Source organism: Capsicum annuum, chromosome 12 (assembly GCF_002878395.1).
Source record: "Capsicum annuum cultivar UCD-10X-F1 chromosome 12, UCD10Xv1.1, whole genome shotgun sequence".
NCBI lineage: Eukaryota > Viridiplantae > Streptophyta > Magnoliopsida > Solanales > Solanaceae > Capsicum > Capsicum annuum.
The window spans coordinates 109,362,376-109,384,607 of record NC_061122.1 but is presented as its reverse complement, the minus strand read 5'-3'; the positions used below and the strand labels follow the sequence as shown (position 1 = coordinate 109,384,607).

Sequence of the window (22,232 nt, the reverse complement as noted above, 5' to 3'; positions counted from 1 at the left end):
TTCTGATCTTGTCAGGTCTGAAGAGCATATAGTCGATTTGGGCATTGCTCGCTAGTAGAACTGGTGGTGGCACCCTACTGATTTAGGTGACCAGACTGAGCTGAGGAGCAATTTTATTAACCCTGAGGACCTAGATAAGGACAGTCTCTGACTCTATGGCTTATCTTGCCATATCCAAAATAAATACCACTTCCATCTCTGCAAATGCCCTGGTGGTGCTTCCCAAAATTCTGGTAAAGAGGATAGGTGCGAGCACTACTAACACTTCCTTAGGACTTAGAGCCTGACGCTCTATCTTTGTTACCCTTTCTGAACTTAGGAACTGGAGCACTGGATGAAGAAAGAGATAGAACTGATGACTTAGGATGAAACTGAGAATGGTTTCCTCTTTTTGACCTTGGCTGGGAGAAGTTGAAACTACCTGTCCTAGCTTTCGTATTCTATTTTTCCCTCTGCTTAATTTTTTGCTCCTCTATCTGCTGAGCATGAGTCATAAGCCTAGCTAAAGTCATGTCACTATTTAGCATGGCGGATCTGCACTCATTAACCATACTATTATTCACCCCTGAAGCGAACTTACTCATCTTGGCTCTATTGTCTGCAACAACATGAAGGGTATATCTGGCTAATTGAGTAAACTTAAGAGAATACTCTTTCACTGTCATATTTCCCTGCCTGAGGTTGATGAATTCTAGCACCTTAGCCTCTCTAAGATCTTGGGGAAAGAATCTATCTAAGAATGCAGTGACAAACTCCTGCCACTCTATAGGACCTGCATCATCTGACCTTTCTGACTTTCACTGTTTGAACCAACTATGAGCCACATCCTATAACTGGTATGCAGGTAACTCAGCACTCTTAATAGTAGTCACCCCCATGATGTCTATCACTTTTTGAACTTGATCAATGAATTACTGAGGGTCTTCATCTACTTTAGACCCATGGAAAGATGGAGGATTCATTCGGGTGAAGTGCCGAATCCTAGCTGCAGCTGAGTTGCCCACTGGGTTGGTTAGAATAACAGCTGGTCGCTCATTATGGGCAGGTACTGACTAAGCAAAAGTGGTAAATGTGGTCCTGAACTCCGCATAAGAAACATGATCGCCCAAAGGTTTTTTGGGTTGAGGGGCTGACTGATTTCTTCTCTTAAGAGGCATATTCTGAAATAAAGAGAAGAAGCATATTAGATTGAGAAATTGACTTATGATTATGCTCACTGGCACAACATGAATACTAAAATAAAGAAAACTATTCCTAAACATCTCACAGCCTTTCTACTTCATCAGAGGTAGAGGTATGAACTGCGTACATCTTACCCCCCCCAGACCCCACTAGGTGGGAATACACTGGGTTTGTTGTTGTTGTTGTTGTTGTATTCCTAAACATCTCATAGCCTCTTGCACATAAATATGGCGCGCAACACACCCATATACAAGACTCTACTAGATGTGGCTTTCAGACTTCCTAGGACTCTATTGAACCTTAGTCTCTGATACCAAGTTTGTAATGCCCCGAAGGGAGATAGTTCATTTGCATAGGGTTCCTGTGTCTATCATATCAGATCATGGTTCTGTGTTTACTTTGAGGTTTTAGAGAGTATTTTAGGAAAAGTTAGGTACTCGAGTGGATTTGAGTACAACTTTCCATCCGTAGATAGATGGTTCATCCGTAGATGGATGGTCCATCCAAATGGACTATTCAGGTGCTTGAGGATATGCTACGATCCTGTGTTATGGACTTTGGAGGTTAGTGGGATAATCACTTAGCTTTGATGGAGTTTTCCTACAACAACAGTTATCATTCGAGTATTAAGATGGTCCCTTATAAGGCGTTGTATGGTAGGAGGTATCATTCTCCTATAGGATGGTTTGAGATATCTAAGGTTAGACCTTGTGGTACAGATTTGCTTCAGGACTTGTTAGATAGAGTTAAGCTGATTTAGGATAGGTTGAGATTATCCCAGAGTAGACAGAAGGCCTATGCAGCCCATAGACTCCGTGCTTTGAGATTTGGAGTAGGTGATCGAGTATTTCTTTGAGTTTCACCCATGAGAGGTATGATGAGATTTGGAAGAAAGGGTAAGCTTAGAACTCACTATATTTGTCCTTTTGAGATCCTTCATGTGGTTGGTGAGGTGTCCTATGAGTTGGCTCTACCTCCAGACTTTGCTGCTGTCCATCCAGTATTCCATGTCTCTATGTTGCAGAAGTATATTCCAAATCCTTCTCATGGCCTTAGATAGGACTTGGTCCAGTTGGACAATCAATTGACCTTTGTGGAGGAGCCCGTGCTTATTTTTACTAGTGATATAAGGCGACTGCGTACTAGGGAGATTCCGGTGGTCAAGGTTGAATGGAGGCATCGCCTAATATAGGAAGCTACTTGGGAGATCAAGAGTGAGATATGGGCCCAATATCCTCACTTATTTGAAAATTTAGGTACTTGCTTGTCTTTAACTTACGGGTATGAAAGTTCCTTAGTAGTGGATGTTGTAATGACCCTTCAGGTCATTATCGGTATTCTTGCCTGCTTCCTCTAATAAAGCTTCTCCATATCTATCCCAAGTTACTAATGACTTATAGGGATCGATAGTTTGGTTACCTGATGATTTATTTGGGTTTTAGAACCCCTTTTCTCAATTTGAAGTCTTCATTGGTCCAAATGGACCACTAAGTAAAAACTTTAGTAAAACAGCCTCACATCCAAAATTTGACTTCTCCAACGCATCCAGAATATTAAAAACAATAGGGTTTCTTATCTTATTTGTTCAAAACAGACCCCGAATGCATCCCAAACCATGCATATAATACATTGAGGTTCCACGATCGCGGTGAAAGAGGTGCAACCGCAAGACCGCAATTGAAATGACACAGGGGCTGCGACCACATCATCAGAGGGCTAGTTATCCCATATTTAAGTGCTATATTGCATGAATTTTGGCCATTTTATATCTCCTTCTTAACCTAGAAACCCTAATAGAGTGTAAGACCTTCCAAGTGTGTGTTATGGGTTGAATTAGTGCTTAAACAACTTGTATGGTTGATTCTTGCTACAATCTAAGGTAAGAATTCCTCTAATTTGGTATTGATTTCATAGTTTCTTGACTCAAAACCCCCAAACCATTAAGGGTCAATTGTAACCCCAAGATTGAGTAAGTGACTCAAATTACTTGAGGGTTCTAACTCCCTAAAGATAGTTAGACTATGGGTTGGTCTTGGAAACTCCTTTATAAGGGTGAAACCCAATTGGGGTTTTGGTATCCATTTGAAAACCCATGGCACAATGGTGCTATAATAGGTATTGTCATTCTTTTTGTAATGTTTAGATTGTATTGTTGATAGCATTTCTTGCGGAAGAGGAAGCTTCACAAAAAAGAAAAGAAAAACTCATTTGTTCATGAGTTGCTTGGATTCAATATAGGTTAGGCTTACTCGTAGACTAGATTGAGCTTGTTTGTAATGTAATTATTGATATTTTACGAGATTGGGCGGGGAATTTAGACGATAGCTGATTAAATGGTGAACTTAGGATTTATTAATTGCTATACACTATTGATTTGAATGGTATAATATTTGACCCTTAGTCTAGGACCTTGGTTAGCTTATTTATGGTCTCATGACTAGTGTGAGAACACTATATTTGTTTTATGTAAGACATAAATGGTATGCTTCTTTATCCTTAGGAGTGTTTTGACCTACATAATGTCTAAATAGGAGATGACCTTGGTGTTGGGTTGACTTAGGAAGGATTCTTGAAGAGACTTTTCCTATGGACCTAGAAAGGATTGGTAAGACCTTATGGTGAGGCATGGATGACTTAGCCTAATTTGGAGTAAAATCTATACTTGTGTTTCTGAGCTAGGTATTCTCGGGATTTAGAAGTGGCACTTGACCCACCTTAAGCTTGAAATAAGTAAATATCTAGCAACCTACATATGTGGTGATTGTCTAAACAATATATATATAGGAGTTTTGATGGTTGTACTCAATTATTGGATTATCTTGTGATCGTGACTTGAATACCCTTGTTAAGTAATTATTGTACATGTTTGGTAAATACTCATGCTCTTGTTGATTCTCATATTATGTGTGAAGCTTATTAGCAAGGTAAAATGTCAAGTGATATCCTACACCCCTACTACTTTATATTGTGAACTTTTGTGTATATATGTTATTGTATTCGGAGGAATATGTGATATTATGATGATGCCCGGTGAATTTGGAGAACTATATGATATTATGATGATGCTTGAAAAATCCGAAGGAATATATGATATTATGATGATTCTCAGTGAATCCAGAGGAATATCCGATATTATGATGATGCCCGGTGAATCCAAAGGAATATGTGATAGTATGATGATTCTCAATGAATCCATAGGAATATATTGATATTATGATGATACCCGGTAAATCCAAAAGAGGTAAGAACATTATGATGCTATGTGGGGCAAGTTTACTTATATGTGCTTGAGATAAAAGGTCTCTCATGGTATATTGCTATTTAGTTCTTGTTCCAAATTACTAAATATGAGGTGTGACCCTTGTTGATGCTAAATTAGAAACTAGAGAAAATCTATGCCTTATATTGAGTTAAAACCTATTGATATGTGTAATCTTCCATAGAATCAATGGCTAATCTAATATATATCCTTGACTTGAATAAGAGGTTATATTATGAAATCTTGCCTAGCAAGGTAGCTTATGTGATAACTAGTTACTTCTAAAATATATGATTATTACTAGGAGACTAGAAACCTAGTAAACTAGTTGGTGGTCTTTACTTGATTAAACTATGGAAATTTGTCCTCAAGGTTGTGACATGCTTAGTGATGATGGAACTAGTATTGCATGATGGTTAGTTAAATTATCTTTTAATATGTGAGGTTGAGATGTCTTAATTGATAACTCATATCATGATGATGCTAATTAAAGAATGGCCTTATGATAGTTGGATAACCTATAATATGGGTGGCTTGTAGTTTTCCCCAATTTGATGACTAGTACTTATAAGGCTTGTAATCTATTGACTTTTGGAAAATAAGGTTAAATACTATGGACTTCATGGTGTTTATCAATTAATTACAGAATTAATGACTACATGTCTATGCTATGACAATGTTGCTTCCTTTATGTTAAATTATGGCATGGGTATATGGAAGTGGATTTCAGTAATGAGCTATGGCTAGGTTATGCTACCTGTGGTTTCGGTAAATTGAGGAACAGTTGTGTTTTATTATATTATTAGTTATATTCTTTTGGTGTACTCTCCGGTGGTATGGGATACCATGATGAGTTCTTGTTTGACATTTTTTTATGTACTCTCCGGTGGTATAGGACGCCGTGATGAGTTCTTGTTGTGCTCTCTTTTGTGTACTTCCCAGTGGTATGGGATGTCCTGGTAATTTCTTGTGCTTTAATCTCTAATGATGGTTGATAATGATTATGGCAAGTAGATGCTCTACTATTGTGTATATGGCTTTACGCGTTAAAAATGATACTCAATTGTTATGGAGATTATGGAGTATATTAAGATAGTATGTCATGTTATTGCTTTAGTAGTATAGATGTTGTTATAGTGGTATCGAAGAATATTCAGGTTCGAGTGATGCATGTTTCCAACTCGAAGGGTGTGGAGTTTGCTTCATATTAGTTAAAGGATGTGGCATATTAGTCGTATGAGAAATGAGAAAATAGAGAAGAGATGATGCTAATCCAGCTACATAGGATGACTTCTCTATTACTTTCCTTGATCATTTCTTTCCTCAAGAGCTGAGGAAGGCAAAGGCTAAGGAGTTTATGAATCCGAGATAGGGAAAGATGAGCATAAAGGAGTACACCATAAAATTTCATTAGTTGTCTTTCTATCTCTAGAGTTGGTGTCTTCTATGAGGGCTAAGATAAGTAAGTTTTCTTGGATCTTATATCGGGACTTGGTGTTGGAGTGTAAGGTCTCCTTGCTGAAAAACAACATGGATATAACTAGGCTTATGGTGTATGTGCAACAAGTTGAAGAGGAGAAGAAGAAATAAGACAAAATAGAGGAATGGAAAATAAAGAAATTCTGGTATTCTGAGCAGGGTGGGGGTCACTAAAATAGAGATAGAAGGCAATGGTCTAAGAAGAAGTGTGGAAATTATGGTTCTTATTCTACGATTAGTGTTCCATATTCTAAGCCATCCGGTGATCACCGCTTTTAGAGTAATGGTGGGTTTAAGGCACAAGGTGCCCAATCTTAGGACAGTGGGGCATAATCGGTTCTATCATATCATCCCTACAGATTTTATGGGTAGTTGCACCATGGTATTTATGATGAGGGAAGGAATAAGTATTTTATGTGGCTAATAGGGTAATATTTAGAGAAATTATCCTTCCAGCAATGTTGCTATTGGGTAATAAGTTTTCAGTTGCTACTTCTTTAGACCCTGCACCAAAGAGTACTATACTGACCAAAATTATTATATGCTCTTGCCACCCGTTAGGAATTTCAGGCATCTCCTGATGTTGTCACTGGTACATTACAACTCTTCTCTCATAATGTATATTATTTGCTTGATCCTGGGTCTACTCTTTCTTATGTGAGCCCTTATGTGGCTATTCATTTTGGTCTTGCTCCTGAGTGTATTTCTGATCCCTATTTCATGTCTACCTCAATGGGTGACTCTGCTTTGGCTAGAAAGATCTATAGGGGTTTTGTGATTTCTATATGTGGTAGTGAGACCTTGGTAGACTTGGAGATGGTTTATTTTGATGTATTCCTCTCCAGATTATCTGACTTGTAGGGTCATTTTCAAATTTCCTAATGAGTCTATTATAGAATAGGAAGGGAGTTCCCTAGAGCCTAAGGGAAGGTACATTTCTTTTCTTAGAGCTTAGAAGTTAGTTTCCAAAGAGTGTCTTTATCATTTGGTCTAGGTTAAAGATTCTAACTAAAAGGGTCCTCCTTTGCAATCTGTTCCCGTGGTTAATGAATTTTCTAAGGTCTTTCTTTATGATTTCTCGGTATTCCTCCTAATAAGAAAATAGACTTTGGGATTGATCTTCTCCTGGATGCCCATTCTATCTCTATCTCTCCATATAGAATGGCTCTAGTTGAGTTTAAAAAAAACTTATGGAATAGTTGAAAGATCTTCTTGATAAGGGTTTTATTCGTCCTAGTGTTTCTTCATGGGGTACTCCTATTCTCTTTATAAACAATAAAAATGGTTCCCTTCGTATGTGTATAGATTATCGCAAGCTGAATAAGGTGACGATGAAGAATAAGTATCCTCTTTCTAGGATTAATGATCTATTTGATCGGATTTAGTATGCTAAGTACTTTTCTAAGATTGATCTTTGATCAGTTTACCATCAGTTGAAGATTAGGGAAGTGGATATCCCTATGATTGCTTTTCATACCTGATATAGCCATCATGAGTTCTTGTTCACGTCTTTTAGGTTGACTAATGCCCCGATGATATTTATGGATCTTATGAACTAAGTGTTCGATTAGTTTCTGGACTTTTTCATCATTGTGTTTATTGATGACATCGTGGTTTATTCTAAGAGTGGGGAAGACCATTCCAATTACTTCCATATAGTGTTGCAGACTTTGAAAGATCAACAATTGTACACCAAATTTTCTAAGTATGAATTCTGGTTAAATGTTGTGACCTTCCTTGGTTATGTTATTTATAGTGAAGGATCATGGTTGATCCACAGTAGGTAGAGGCGATAAATAAATGGCCTAGACCCATGTCTCAAATTGATATTTAGAGCTTCTTGGTTTTATTCGGGTATTATAGGAGGTTTATGGAGAGTTCATCTTTGATCACTGCTCCGTTGACTATGTTAACTCAAAAGAAGGTGAAGTTTTTGCGGTATGATTCTTTTGAGGATAGCTTTAAGAAGTTAAAGGATAAGTTGACTTCAGCTCCGATTTTGACCCTACCCAAGGGCACAGATGGTTTTATTGTATGTTATGATGCATCCCATGTGGGATTAGGTTGTGTGTTGATGCAGCATGGTAGGGTAGTGACGTATGCTTCTTTGTAGCTGAAGGCCCATGAAAGAAATTACCCTACTCATAAATTAAAGTTGTTGGTTGGTTTGTTCTTTGAAGATTTGGTTCCATTATTTGTTTGGAGTTTATGTTGAAATATATTCAGATCAAAAGAGCTTGCAGTATGTGTTCACCCAGAAGAAGTTTAATCTTAGGCAAAGGATATAGCTTGAGTTACTCAAGGATTATGAGATGAGTCTCTACTATCATCAGGGGAAAGATAATATGGTTGTTGATTCTCTTAACAGGCTATCCATGAGGAGCTTATCTCATATTGATAAGTATAAGCGAGGTTTAGTAAAGTATATTCATTGTTTGGCTAAATTTGGAGTTCATCTTTTGGATTCTGAGGATTGTGAGGTGATCATTCAGGAGGTGGTGAAGTCTTCTCTCCGTACTGAGGTAAAGGAAAAGTAGGTTTTTGATCCTACCTTGATGCAAATTTAGTAAGATATGGGTCAGCAGAAAGTCTTGGATTTTGAGATTGGTGGTGTTGGTATCCTGAAGTACCAAGGTAAATTGTGCATCCCCGATATCGATAGGTTACGATAAAGGATTTTGGTTGAGGCTCATGATTCAACATACACTATTCATCTTGGTTCGACCAAGATGTAGCTTGACTTGAAAGAAATTTATTGGTGGAATAACATGAAGATAGATATCTCCAATTTTGTGGCTAAGAGTATGGTTTGTCAGCAGGTAAAGATGGAGCATTTGAGGCCTAGTGGTTTGTCTCAAGAGATTTAGTTGATGGCATGAAAATGGGAAGTGATTAATATGGATTTCATTAGCAATCTTCCACTGTCTCATAGTCAGTTTGACTCAATTTGGGTTATCGTGGATAGAATGACTAAGTTTGCTTATTTCTTGCCAGTAAGGACTAATTATTCTATAGAAGACTATGCTAAGATTTTCGTTCAAGAGATCGTCAAGTTGTATGGTGCGCCCGTTGCTATTATATCTGATCTAGGTACAAAGTTCTCTTCTCATTTTTGGTGCTCTTTTTAAAGAGGTTTGGAGACTAAGGTGAACCTTATCACCACTTTCCACCCTTAGATGGATGGACAAGCAGAGAGAACTATTCAAACTTTGGAAGATACACTAAGGTCCTATTTGATTGATTTGGTGGTAGTTGGGTGTATTAATTTCCTTTCATATAGTTTGCCTTTAATAACAACTATCACTTTAGCATTCAGATGGCGCTGTTTGAGGATTTGTATGGTAGAAGGCATAGGTCTCCAATTGGGTGGTTCAAAGTTGGTAAGACTAGATTGTTTGGTCCTGACTTAGTTCATCAGACTATGGACAAGGTGAAGGTGATTAGGGATAGGATTAAGACCACCTAAATTCCAATGAGGATGTGAGGCATAGGAAGTTGGAGTTTGATATTAGTGATTGGGTATTCTTGAAGGTGTCTCCCATGAAGGGAGTGATGAGTTTTTAAAGGAAGGATAAGCTCAGTCCTCATTATATTGTCCCTTACATGATCTTTAAGAGTGTGGGCAATATGGCTTATGAGTTGGAGTTGCCTTTGAGTTTGGTTCTATCCACTCGATCTTTCATGTTTCATTGTTGAAGAAGTGTGTCGGCGATCCTTCCTTGGTTGTTCCTTTAGAGAGTGTTGGTGTTATGGATTCCTTGTCATATGAGGAAGTCTCGATTGAGATTTTGGATAAACAAGTCTACCATTTCAATAGTAAGAATATAGCTTCGGTGAATCATAAGGTTAAAAAAGCTACTTGGGAAGGTGAAGAGGAGATGAAGTCCAGATATCCATTCCTATTTTCCGCTTTGGATAATCGTGCTCAAGGTATGTGTATTTCTTAATATCCTTGTTTTATGTCTTTATTAAAGAAAAGTATGGGTTTGTTCTATGTTAAATCATGCTAATGAATGCCTTATCTCATCATTCAAGGATGAATGGTCCTATGGGAAGAGGGGTGAGAGAATGTAACACCCTGGATTTCGGATCTTGGTAAATTCCCTAAGTTTTGAGCTTACTGCCATGACTACGACTCATCATATTAGTTGTAAGGTTTCAATATGGGTCTTAAGACCCCAATCATAGCCTTAACAGTGTGCTAGCCTGAAGTCTCTATGGTGACTATGACCTTGGGGTTTGAGTCGTAATGACTCTATACTTGTCATAGGGTGACCAGTGTGTATCCCAAATATTTCTATCTTGGTTATGACTAAGAAATTATGACAGGTAGGGTCACTTGATGAGTCATATTATGTGAGTCATAGGGTCACCAGAGAGGGGTCCCTTAGATACTGGCCATACTATGACTCATGGTGACAAGTCCTAGTAAGTCCTTACGAGTCGTATAGTGAGTCGTAGTCACTAGCAATAATTTTTCAACTATTAGTGAAGGGCACTCTGGAAATTTCCCTCTTTCACTCTGGAAATTTCCCTCTTTCCCACTTAAGACCCATGACCATAAATCACCTTTGGGGTGTTATTTATGACACTTATCAAGCATAAAAACTTTCTCAAATCCCTAAGGCAAGAACAAGCTAGGGTTCCTCAAAGTTGGTCATCTAAGGGCTTAAGGGTAGATTTCTCTCCATAATTCTCTGTACTTTCAGGCATGTTACTCTTCTCCAAATCTTATTTTATGAAACGCATGTGTTTTAAATAGTTTATTTATATGGATTTGAATGTCAGTTATGATATAGGTTGATGGTTTTGGAATGGTTGATTCTTGAGTTGTTTTCCCATAGTTTTTATGAGTTTTTCATGCTTGAATTGAATGTTTTTAAAGCTAATGGGGTACATGGGTATGGTAATTGGAATAAGGGCTGAGGTATTCCCCCAAATTGATGTTTTGAACTTGGAACTGGTTTTGATTATTGTGTTTCCTCAACCCACTTAATTAAAATGGATTTGAATTGTGGAATTGTAACTTGGTTTAACTTACACACCTATACTATTGCATAGAATAAATGGTTAAACAATGAACATGGATTTTGAAGGCATTATTGGTCGTGTTTTAATTGAAATTGAAACCTCAAGGTTTGAGGCATTCCACGAGTTGATTTTATAAACTGAAAGGGGTCGAGGCATTCACCAAATTTGATTTAATGAACAAAGGACAAGGCATTCCCCCAAGTTAATGGAATTGTAATAGATTAATTACAAGCTTTCAAGCATAAGGGTATGACAATACCTATGGTGTGCCTAATGGATAATTCTTTGGTTAAATGGATGGGTTATGTGAAACTTGTTTTAATTAGGCTTAAAGGGGGTTGTACAGCTCACCATAAAGGAGTAAATCCCAGGGAAGACGAACATTGGAAACCCCATTTGCAGATTTAGGGGTCTTGATGACCGTGTGCATAATTCACACTATATCATACTCATGTATCCTGGATTGATGTGGGGTCAGAGAATTCCCTGGTCTTCCTTGGATATCTTCGGTTTGTGCTGCTAACATGCACTGGGGCACAACCAACAGGAGGTGTTACACCCATATAGCCTATGGGTGCTTAGATAATGGGAAAGCTACACAGTCTAGGATAATGTTTTACTTTCATGCTAAACCTTGTTCCCTACCCCAACATGTTATATATATATATATATATATATATATGTATGTATAATGTGTGCATGTGGAATTTTTACTGTGGTTTTGATTTGGCATTATGTTTTCCCCTTCCCGAGTAACATGCTCGTGCTCAACCTGCTAGCCATATTCAGATGTTGTATCCCTATTCGATGCAGGAATCCAAGACACCTCTACCTTTCTTGCATATTAAAAAGATTTTTGGGTTGTTAGTAGTCAGCTTTAAGTGGTGAGCCTCCTTACTTCAGAATTTTGTTGCTTCTTGGTTTATCTATTATTATTGACTTTTCTTTTGACTTGTTTTGGCTATTTTAGGGGGAATGTACCAACTTAGATTGATTTTGTTTTGTTAGAAGCTTGGTGGATTACTATGGACTGGGTATTGTTATTGTTATTCTTAGACTCTTTTGAGCTTACATTATTCTATTTTGTTTTGTATTTGGAATTTATATGTTGCTACCTGTATTATGTTCTTAGCTAATCAAAGAGGGTGGTCTATGATCCTCAATGGACTTGAGATACCCGTCACATACAGGCCCTGGTTTAGGTTATGACAATTTTCGTAGACTACCACTTTTGGATTCCATTATGGTTTATATGCAGTGAGTAGAGGATGAGAAAAAAAGACAGGCAGAGATCGGAGAAAGGTATATTAAAAAGTTCAGGTGTACAAGGCAGGGTACGAATTAATAAAATTTTGGTAGGGTTGGTAGATAGTGGGATAAGAAGAAGTATTGGGGGAATTCCAATTCATATTCTTTGATTAGTGCTCCTTATCTTAAGCCGTATGGTGATCGTCACTTTCAGGCTACTAGTGGTACTAAGGAACAGGGTGCCCAATCTCAGGCTAGTGGAGCTCAGTCAGCCCCACTTTATCCTTCTTGTATATTTTGTGGTCAGTTTCACTATGGTTATTGTGATGAGGGGAGAAATTAATGCTTTAATTATGGTCAGCCTGACCATATGCAGAGAGACTGTCTTGTAGCTAAGGTAGTCACTAGGGCTAATATGATTTCGATTATCACCTCTTCAGCTCTTGTACTAAAGGATGCTACTTCAGGTACCAGCATTGGTCGAAATCATCTCTTTGCTCTTTCCACTCACCAGGAATTTAAGGCATCTCATAATGTTTTTACTGGTACATTATAACTCTTCTCTCATGATTTTTATTATTTGCTTGATCTGGGGTTTACCCTCTCTTATGTGACCCCTTATGCGGTTGTATATCTTGATTTTGGTCCTGAAGGTATTTTTGACCCCTTCTCTATTTCTACCTTCGCGGGTGATTTAATAATTGCTAGAAAGGTATATAGGGGTTGTGTGGTGTCTATCTTTTATAGGGAGACAATAGTGGATTTTATAGAATTGGATCTGGTGGATTATGATGTTATCTTAGGGATGGATTGTTTTCATTCATGCTATGCTTCCCCAGACTGTAGGACCCGTAAGGTTAGTTTTTAATTTCCTCATGAAATGATAATCAAATGGGAAGAAAGTTTCTTAGTACCCAAAGGGATATTTATTTCCTACCTTAAAGCTTGAAAGTTGATTTCTAAAGAGTTCATATCACCTATTTTAGGTTTAGGATTCTAATTTTAAGGGTTTTTCTCTGTATTCTGTCCCTTTAGTTACTGAGTTTCCTAAGGTGTTCCCCGATGAGCTTCTCGGAATTCCTCCTAATAGGGAAATAGATTTTGGGATTGATCTTCTATCGGATACCCATCCTATTTCTATTCCTCTTTATAGAATGGCTTTGACAAAGTAAAAGGAGTTAAAGGAGAAGTTAAAAGATCTTCTTGATAAGGGTTTCATCCGACCTAACATTTCTTTGTAGGCTGTACCTGTGTTTTTCGTGCATAAGAAGGATGGGTCCCTTCGGATGTGTATAGCCTATCGTCAACTGAATAAGTTTATAGTGAAGAATAAGTATTCTCTTCCTAGGATTGATGATCTCTTTGACTAGCTTCAAGGTGCTAGATGCTTCTCTATGATTGTTCTTTGTTCGAGGTATCATCTGTTAAAGATTTGGGAGGCTGATGTTCCCAAGACTGCTTTTTGAACCCGATATGGTCATTATGAGTTCCTAGTTATGTCATTTGGGTTGACTAATGCTCTGGTCTTATTTATAGATCTAATGAATTGGGTGTTTAGACAGTTTCTGGATCTGTTAGTGATAGTTTTCATCAATGATATCTTATTGTACGCTAAGAGTGAGGAGAATCAGATCAATCACCTTCGAACTGTGTTGTAGACTCTTAAGGATCAGAGGTTGTATGCAAAATTTTCTAAGGTGAGTTCTGGTTGAACACTGTGACTTTTCTTGGACATGTTATTTCTAGTGAGGGGATCATGGTGGATCCACAGAAGGTTGAGGCAGTAAAGAGATGTCTGAGACCTACGACGCCAACCGACATTAGGAGCTTTTTGGGCTTGGCCAGGTATTATAGAAGGTTTATGGAGAGTTTTTTTCTCTTACTTCTCTGTTGACTAAATTAACCCAAAAAAGGTAAAGTTTTTGTGGTCCGATGATTGTAAGGGTGGTTTTGAGAAGTTGAAGAATAAGTTGACTTCTACACCAGTTTTGATCCTACACGAGGGTACCGATGGTTTTGTTGTTTATTGTGTTGTATCCTGTGTGGGTCCAGGTTACGTGTTGATGCAGCATGGTATGGTTGTAGCTTATACTTCTAGGTAGCTCAAGGTTCATGAGAGAAAATATCTGACTCACGATTTAGAGTTGGAGGCTATGGTTTTTGCTTTGAAGATTTGGCTCCATTACTTGTATGGGATTGCTATATGTAGTTTTGATGATGAGCAATCTAACTTAAAGGGACTAGGTACCTGGATGTGCAAGATATAGTACAACTAGCATGTATTGTCTGCACAATTTTGTCTTTTTATGTAACAAACTTGCATGTGCTATTTTGTACTAATTAGGATAGGTGGTCCAAGGATATTTTAGCCCTAATCACCACTCAGCTATAAAAGGAAAGAGATGCCTCTTTATCAAACAGTTTTTGCATAATTCTAAGGAGTGAAGAGAGACAACAAAAATTCCATTTCAATATTTCTCAAGCATTGATCATGTTCTTATCTTTGCAGTATTCTTAATGAGTGAGTGAGTGTTCTTGAGTAAGTATTGATTTGTAATTGGACTACTTGTGTTATAAGAGTAGTGTTTTTATTTTATGAGAGAAGTGCTTAGGTAGAGTTGCCTAAGTATGAGACTGATTAGAGTTAATCAGTAGAGAGGGTCCTTGGTAGAGTTACCAAGATGAGTTTGTAGTAGAGTTACTACAAGCAAAAGGAGCCTAGAGGTAGTATGAAATCTAGACTGTAATCAGGAGGTCGATTATAGTGGATTTCGTTGGTGCTTGTGAGGGAAATCCCTGGCTTTTCCCTTCCAGGTTTTCCACGTAAAATCTTCTATTTTTACTCTTCCTGCACTGTCTCTTACTTCCTGGTTATTTTTGTGTACTTTGCTCATAATTGATTGTGAGGAACCTGGTCCTTTACTGTGTGGTACAACCCCGACGGGTTTCAATAATTGGTATCAGAGCAAGGTCACTCTAAAAGGCTCACACCTAGAGTGTCCTAGTTAGCATGGCTGCTCCACTTAATCTATAAGAAGGAAAATCAACCACTAGACCACCAAGATTCGATGGTCAGTATTATGGGTGGTGTAAAACCAGGATGTATGACTTTATTATGGCTCAGGATTGTGAACTGATGGACATAATTCTTGATGGTCCTCATATTCCTGTTAAAAAAGTCAACGAATGAGAGGTTACAAGAATGGTTATTAAAAGCAAGTGACAGTACAATGATGAAGACAAGAAAAAGATTAAAAGGAATTACAACGCTAAGAAACTGTTAGTATGTGGCATAGGTCCTGATGAATACAATAGGATATCGGCGAGTGAAAATGCAAAGAGAGATTTGTGATTACTTGAGAGCTGCTCATAAAGGCACCACTGATGTGAAGAATTCAAAAGTGGAAATCCTGACTACTCAATATGAAACCTTCACCATGAAAGAAGGAGAAACAATCCAAAACATACATACAAGGTTCACTTCTATCACAAATGACATTCACTACTTAGGTGAAGTGATTCCCTTGCATAACAAGTGACAAATTTTTTTGGTGTTCTTTCAAAGTTCTAGTAAAGCAAAATGGATACCATGACTGAAGCGACGAACCTAAAGACCCTCATTATGGATGAACTCATTAGAAATCTAAAGACTCATCAGCTCAAGAAGCTGCAAGGGTTGGAGATGAAGGAGGTAAAAAGAGAAAAATCCCTGGCATTGAAGCCTTCTAAATATGATCCAGTTGATGATAAAGACACTGATGTTACCTATTTCGCAAATAAGATTGTTAAATCTATGAGAAAAAGTGGTCAGTTCCAGAGAAGTGGAAGCAACAGCAGAAAAAGAGGCACTATAAAAGTTTGTCACAAATTTGGAAGTCCTGAGCAAGTCAGTAAGGATTGTCCAATGCATAAATTAGACTATCAGGAATATCTCAAGATTCAGTGGTGAGAAAGGAAGAATAGGGACTAGGTCCCTATAAATTTAAGCATACAGTCTATAGTTGATTATGCAGTAAGGCAGGCTCAAGCAATGTGGGGAGACTCCTCTCGTGAATCTGAGAAACATGAGAAGTAGGAAGATGTTTCCATACAGACAGTGGAGAATGAGAAAGTAACCTTTGATTCCTTATTTTCTTTAATGTCAAACACTAAAGATGAAGAAGAAAATAAGGTAAAACTTTCTGACATTAAAGAAAACTTAGTGAATTATTCTGCTATAAAAATAAAAAGGCTTTCTAGTGTATTGATTGATTCCACTTGTAAAATGACAAATGAGAAAAATAAACTAGAATAAAAAGTAGAAAGTCAAGAGCCAAAATTGATAGCTTTGACTATTCGATATCTGAAACTGAGCAACTGGTTGCTAAGTTCAAATTTGAAAATCTGAGCTTGGTGAGTCAATTGGAGAAAGTAGATACCTTTGAGAGTAAAGGGAAGAAGTAAACATCAATGTCTCAGGTTAATCTCAAAGAAAAATTAAAGGATTCCCAAAAGCACCTTATATCTGCACTATAGAAGAATAAGGAATTGGAAGGTGACCTAGTTTGTCTGAAGGAAGAACTTAAGAAATATGTACAATGGACTACATCCTCTCAGATCTTTTTTAACTTAACTTGTCAAGGTTCTAATAATGGGAAGGGTCTTGGTTATCAAGAAGGAAGTCTACTTCACGGGTCTCAAAGCAAGGTTGCTCATGATGCCAAGAAAAGGGTCCACAAGCCTTTATGTACTCATTGTCGAGGAGATGGGCACATAAAAGGAAAATTATCAGAGCTGGATAAGAGCTAAAATGAATATACCAGGTATATTCAGCAAGGAAATGCATACTTTATGGGTTTCAAGCCATAGAAAATTGTGAAAAGGAGCTCTTTACCTAGATAGGCCAAAAGGGATTCGATCACACTATTGTCCTCCTACTGGGAAATCAAACTCAAGTAGGTTCCCAAATTCAACAGGTGATCATGGATCAATGAATGAGAAAGGTGATTATAGTCAGATATAGTTCATTTATAAGTTCTCAAAGTTTAACTCTAGAAGATCTGACTGACCTCTCTCTCAAGACACTTCAAGTGGAAGTCTTACATGTTGAAATAGCTAATTTCAAAGGACCTGGTCCTTTGCAAAAAAAGCTGAAATTCTCAAAGTAAGAAGTGCATGAAACTCCTGATCAGTCAAAAGAAATATTGATCCCTATTGGTAGTAAAGTATCGAAAATTAAAGAATTCATTCATGATGATGGTGAAAGGCTGAAAGGTGCAAATGAGAGTGATGTTAATTCAAAATTCCAAAGTTTACAATTTACTTCACAGACTTATTTTCAGAACAAGTCAAAGTATCATAAGGTGTAATGAATAGAACAAGTTGATGCTGGGATTGATCAGATTAGCCTGAACTGCTTTCAAGTAAATCAGTGTCTCCTATTCGCTATGTTTAGGAGGTACGTATCCTTGGTAAACTAGGTACATATTGGTCTAACTCAGTACCATACCCTTGTAAGTAACACCCATGGGAGGAACTTCAAAGGTGGACAGATTTCACAAGAACAAAGTTGGAGATTCACTCAAACTAGAGAAGGACCCATCCCAACTCTCAGGTTAGTATCATGTACGTGTAAATTTAGTCTATTCATTCAAGAAAAAGCTACGTCCTCCCCGTCCTTGTGTCAGAAAAAGGTTGTTCTGTTCTAAAAAGAAAGGTAAGTCACCTAAAAATCTGAAATTGATCATATCTTGTTCCCTCAAAAATCCTTTCCTTGTGCTCATTATTCCTTAAATCTTATTGCACCCACTCCTTCTCATACCAAAAAGGCAAAATCCAAATTCCAAATAGCCGTTCTATGAAAAAAGCCTTCTTGATGGTTGCAACTCTCCCAGTTTCTAGTCCTACAAAGGATTCTAAAATTATCATTGAGAAAAATCCTATACAAAACCATCCTAAAAAATATCCTTCTTATCCTACTCTTCCAAAGCTTGACTCTATCATTCAACTTATTAATGAAGAATCTTTGCAGAATCTTGAAAACTGTTCTGATAGTATTATAATAGATGAAACCTGGGTTGTTGAAAATCTCATCTTATTGTCAAAAAGTCCAAGAAAGAGCATAGTTTATCACAAGAAAACCTATGTCAATAAATACCAAAAATCCCTGGAAAATGGTCTGGAAGTTTTACTGCGAAGCAGCTGACTCTTGAGAGACCTAGACCCAACAAAACAAAAGTATCAAAAAGTGAATTTGTGATCACTTATAATAGAAGAAAGAATGGGGAGAAAAGTGAGGTTGTATCCAAGGAATTTAGAATCTGGTTCTTGAAGAATCTAAAGGTTTTAACTAGAAGGATTTTAGATTCAAATATGCTAGAAGAACCTAGTATGGTGGAACTTGTTGAGCTGGTTAAACATCAAAGTTGGATGAATCGCATGGAAGGACCTATTCCCACTATTTTTTATGAGATAGTCAAGGAATTCTATTTTACTTAGAAATTCTCAAAAGATGGAATGAATTTAACTGCATAGGTCTAAGGAAAGGAAATAAAGCTGAATGGGGAAACACTAGGAAGGATTTTGAAAGTTTCTATATATGGGGTGAGGACTATCTCCAAGCAGCTGCCTTCAATAGAATTCTTAGCAAATGAATCCAAAATCAAAGGAAAAATTATGGTTGTAGTGAATAGGAAATCACTCAAGAGTGAGTTTCAATTGGTCTTTGACTTTATGAATAAGGTAATTCTACCTAGGTAACAAAAGAAAGGCATTGCCTCATCCACTGATGTGTATGTAATGGAATACTTGAGTAGCTTTGAATTCATTAATATACCTACACTTATGATAGAACATATTCAAAAAGTGGTTCTAGGGAAGAATAGAGAGCATGGCATGCCTTGTGGATATTCGTTAAACAAGGTATTTAACCAATTTGGTATTGTTTGTGAGAATGAAACCCAAGGTATTGTGCTTCAAATATTTGGCATGAAGAGATCAGTTAAGACTGAATGTGTCAAATCAGGTAGTATTTATCAAAGGGAGCTTAGAAAGAAAATATAGGAACTAAAGGGTAGTTTAGCTGCAAAGGATGAAGAAATCAATAATCTTCAGGAGATAATTCAGCATCTCTCCAAAGGAAGCCTATGTGACAGTAAAATTCTTAGAACTGAGAATGATGAACTGAAGAAGAGGGAGTTAATCTTAACTAACGAGGTCCTTAGGTCAAATACAGAGATAAGGCATCTCAATAACAACTTGACCCAACTCCTTCAAACTCTTCTTCCTTGTCCTTCACTTATTAATCTTTCTTGATTCCTATGGCTTTTTCGCTAAGAACATTTAATTTATGTACTGCAATTATACTTATCCTACTTATGAATGAATGTTTTTTTGTGTATTATATTTGTTCTCTTTAAATTTTAAAGTTATTCTTCGTGTTAGTGTTGCCCTAGTTGCCAAGAGTTAAATAATTTGTGCTTAATTTACTCTTGGCTTATTGTTCTTACTTTTAATGATGTCAATAGGGGAAATACTGAGTTCATGTAGTAGCGACCAGGTACCAAAAAATTTGAGTTGCAAATTTGAATATCATACTGCTACGGGGAAGTATGTAATGTCTAATAGATGAATGAAATGAGTCATATTGACAATGGGAACTATGCAAATACACTAAATGAAGGTGCATGATAATAAGGGAAGAAATTGGAGGTTTTTGTTGCAAATGACGATAAGGGACCACATCCCTGTATTGTATGATGGAATAAACATGATGATTGGGGTATTCATCTTCAGGTGATAATCACACTGATTAAATGTGATGAATGTGCATTGGTGCTGAAAATTGTATGGTTAGTTTGTTATCATAAAAAAGGGGAAAAATTTCTATATGTAGTTTTGATGATGAGCAGTTAACTTCAAGGGACCATGTCCTTGGATGTTCAAGATATAATTCAACTGACACGCGTTGTCTTTATAGTTTTGTCCTCTTGTGTAACAAACTTGTAGGTGCTATTTTATATTGACTAGGAAAGCTAGTCAAATGATCTTACAAATCTAATCATCACTCAGCTATAAATAAAAAGAAATGCCTCTTTATCAAATTATTTTTGCACGATTCTAAAGAGTGAAGAGAGGCAACAAAAACTCTATTTCAAGATTGCTCAAGCATTATTCATGTTCTTATCTTTGTAGTATGCTTTATGAGTGAGTGAGTGTTCTTGATTGAGTATTTATTTGTAATTGAACTACTCGTGTTATAAGAGTAGTGTTTTCACTTATTAAGAGAAGTGCATAGGTAGAGTTTCCTAAGTATGAAACTGATTAGAGTTAATAAGTAGAGACGGTCCTTGGTAGAGTTACCAAAATGAGATTGTAGTAGAGTTAATACAAGAAAAAGGAGCCTAGAGGTAGGCTGAAATCTAAACTGTAAGCAGGAGGTTTAGTATAGTATATTTCTTTGGTGCTTGTGAGGGCAAGTCATGATTTTTCCTTTCCTTGGTTTCCACATAAAATCTTGTGTGTTTATTCCTCCTGCATTGTCTCGTACTTTGTATTTATTTTTGTGTACTTTGCCTGTGATTGATTGTGAGGGACATGGTCCCTCACTGTGTGGAGAAACCCCTAAGGGTTTCATCAGAAGTGCATGTGGACATTTGTTTAGATCATTGCAGTATGTGTTTTACTCAGAAGGAGTTGAATCTCAGTCAAAGGAGGTGGCTTGAGATACTTAAGTTTTGTGACATGAATATGCACTATCATCCATGTAAAGCTAATATGGTTGTCGATGCTCTTAGCAAGTTATCTATGTGGAGCTTATCTCATGTGGAATATTAGAAGAGAGTATTGGTGAAGGATATTCACCGGTTGGCTCCCTTGAGAGTTCATATTTTGGACTCTGAGGATCGATCCTATACTTATACAAATTAAGAAAGATGTTAAATTATCTCTTGGTGCTAAGGTAAAACAGAAGCAGGTTTTGGATCCTATACTTATACAGAATAAGAAAGTTGTGGGTCAAAAGAAGGTCATGGCATTTGAGATTGGGAGTCATGGTCTCTTAAAGTATCAAGGTAGGTTGTATGTTCCTGATGTTGATGGGCTGTGAGAAAGGACCTTGATTGAGGCTCATGATTCTAGGTATATGATATCGTTCGACTAAGATGTACCATGGCCTGAACAAAATCTATTGGTGGAACAATATAAAGAGAAATATGGAAAACTTTGTGGCGAAGTATATGGTCTATCAGCAAGTTAAGGTAGAACATTTAAATCCTGGTGGTATGTCTCAAGAAATAGAGTTGCCTATATAGAAGTAGGAGATAATCAACGTGGATTTTGTTATGGGTATTTCCTATCTCAAAATCAGAATGATTCAATTTGGATCATTATGGATAGGATGACTAGGTCTGGTTACTTCTTGCCTATGAGGACAGCCTACTCTAGAGAGGATTATGCTAAGTTGTTTATTCAGGAGATTGCAAGTTGCATGGGGCACCAATTTTAATCATTTTAGATTGAGGTATGGGATTCCATGTACCCTTCATGATTTCCAATTAACCAAAACCATGGCCACCAAGGCCTTTCCAATCCATTTAAAACAATTTAAACCATTCATACTATGTAGGCTTCCATTACAAAATTTAAACCATGCATAAGTTTTCATTAAAAAACCAATATTATAATGAAAACATTGTTAAAAGTATTTTATCAAACACATTAAGGGCATAGTATTTCAAAAATCAAAGTCCATTACCAAAAAACCATTCTCGTGTAACCAATTATCCAAAACCACCATTAATAATTATAAAATAATAATTAAAACATACAAAAAACCATAACCATAACCATATCCAAAACCCAAATTAGTCCTCAAGTTGAAAACCTCACTTTATTGTCCAAAAGCTTTTGAGAGAATTATAGAGTATTTAGAGAGAGTTTCTAAGCGTTAATAAATATAATAATAGGGTAAATATCCTTCTAAAAGAGTTAGAAGTTGTGGGACCATATTATGATAAGTAGGGAAATATCTAGAATAACCCCTCATAAATTGCAC

General features: G+C 37.0%; 1 pseudogene; it reads left to right on the top strand.

Moving 5' to 3' along the window:
- Positions 1-15,779: 15,779 nt before the first annotated feature.
- The window catches only part of LOC107849084, a 34,156-nt pseudogene continuing 27,703 nt past the window's right edge, over positions 15,780-22,232 (top strand).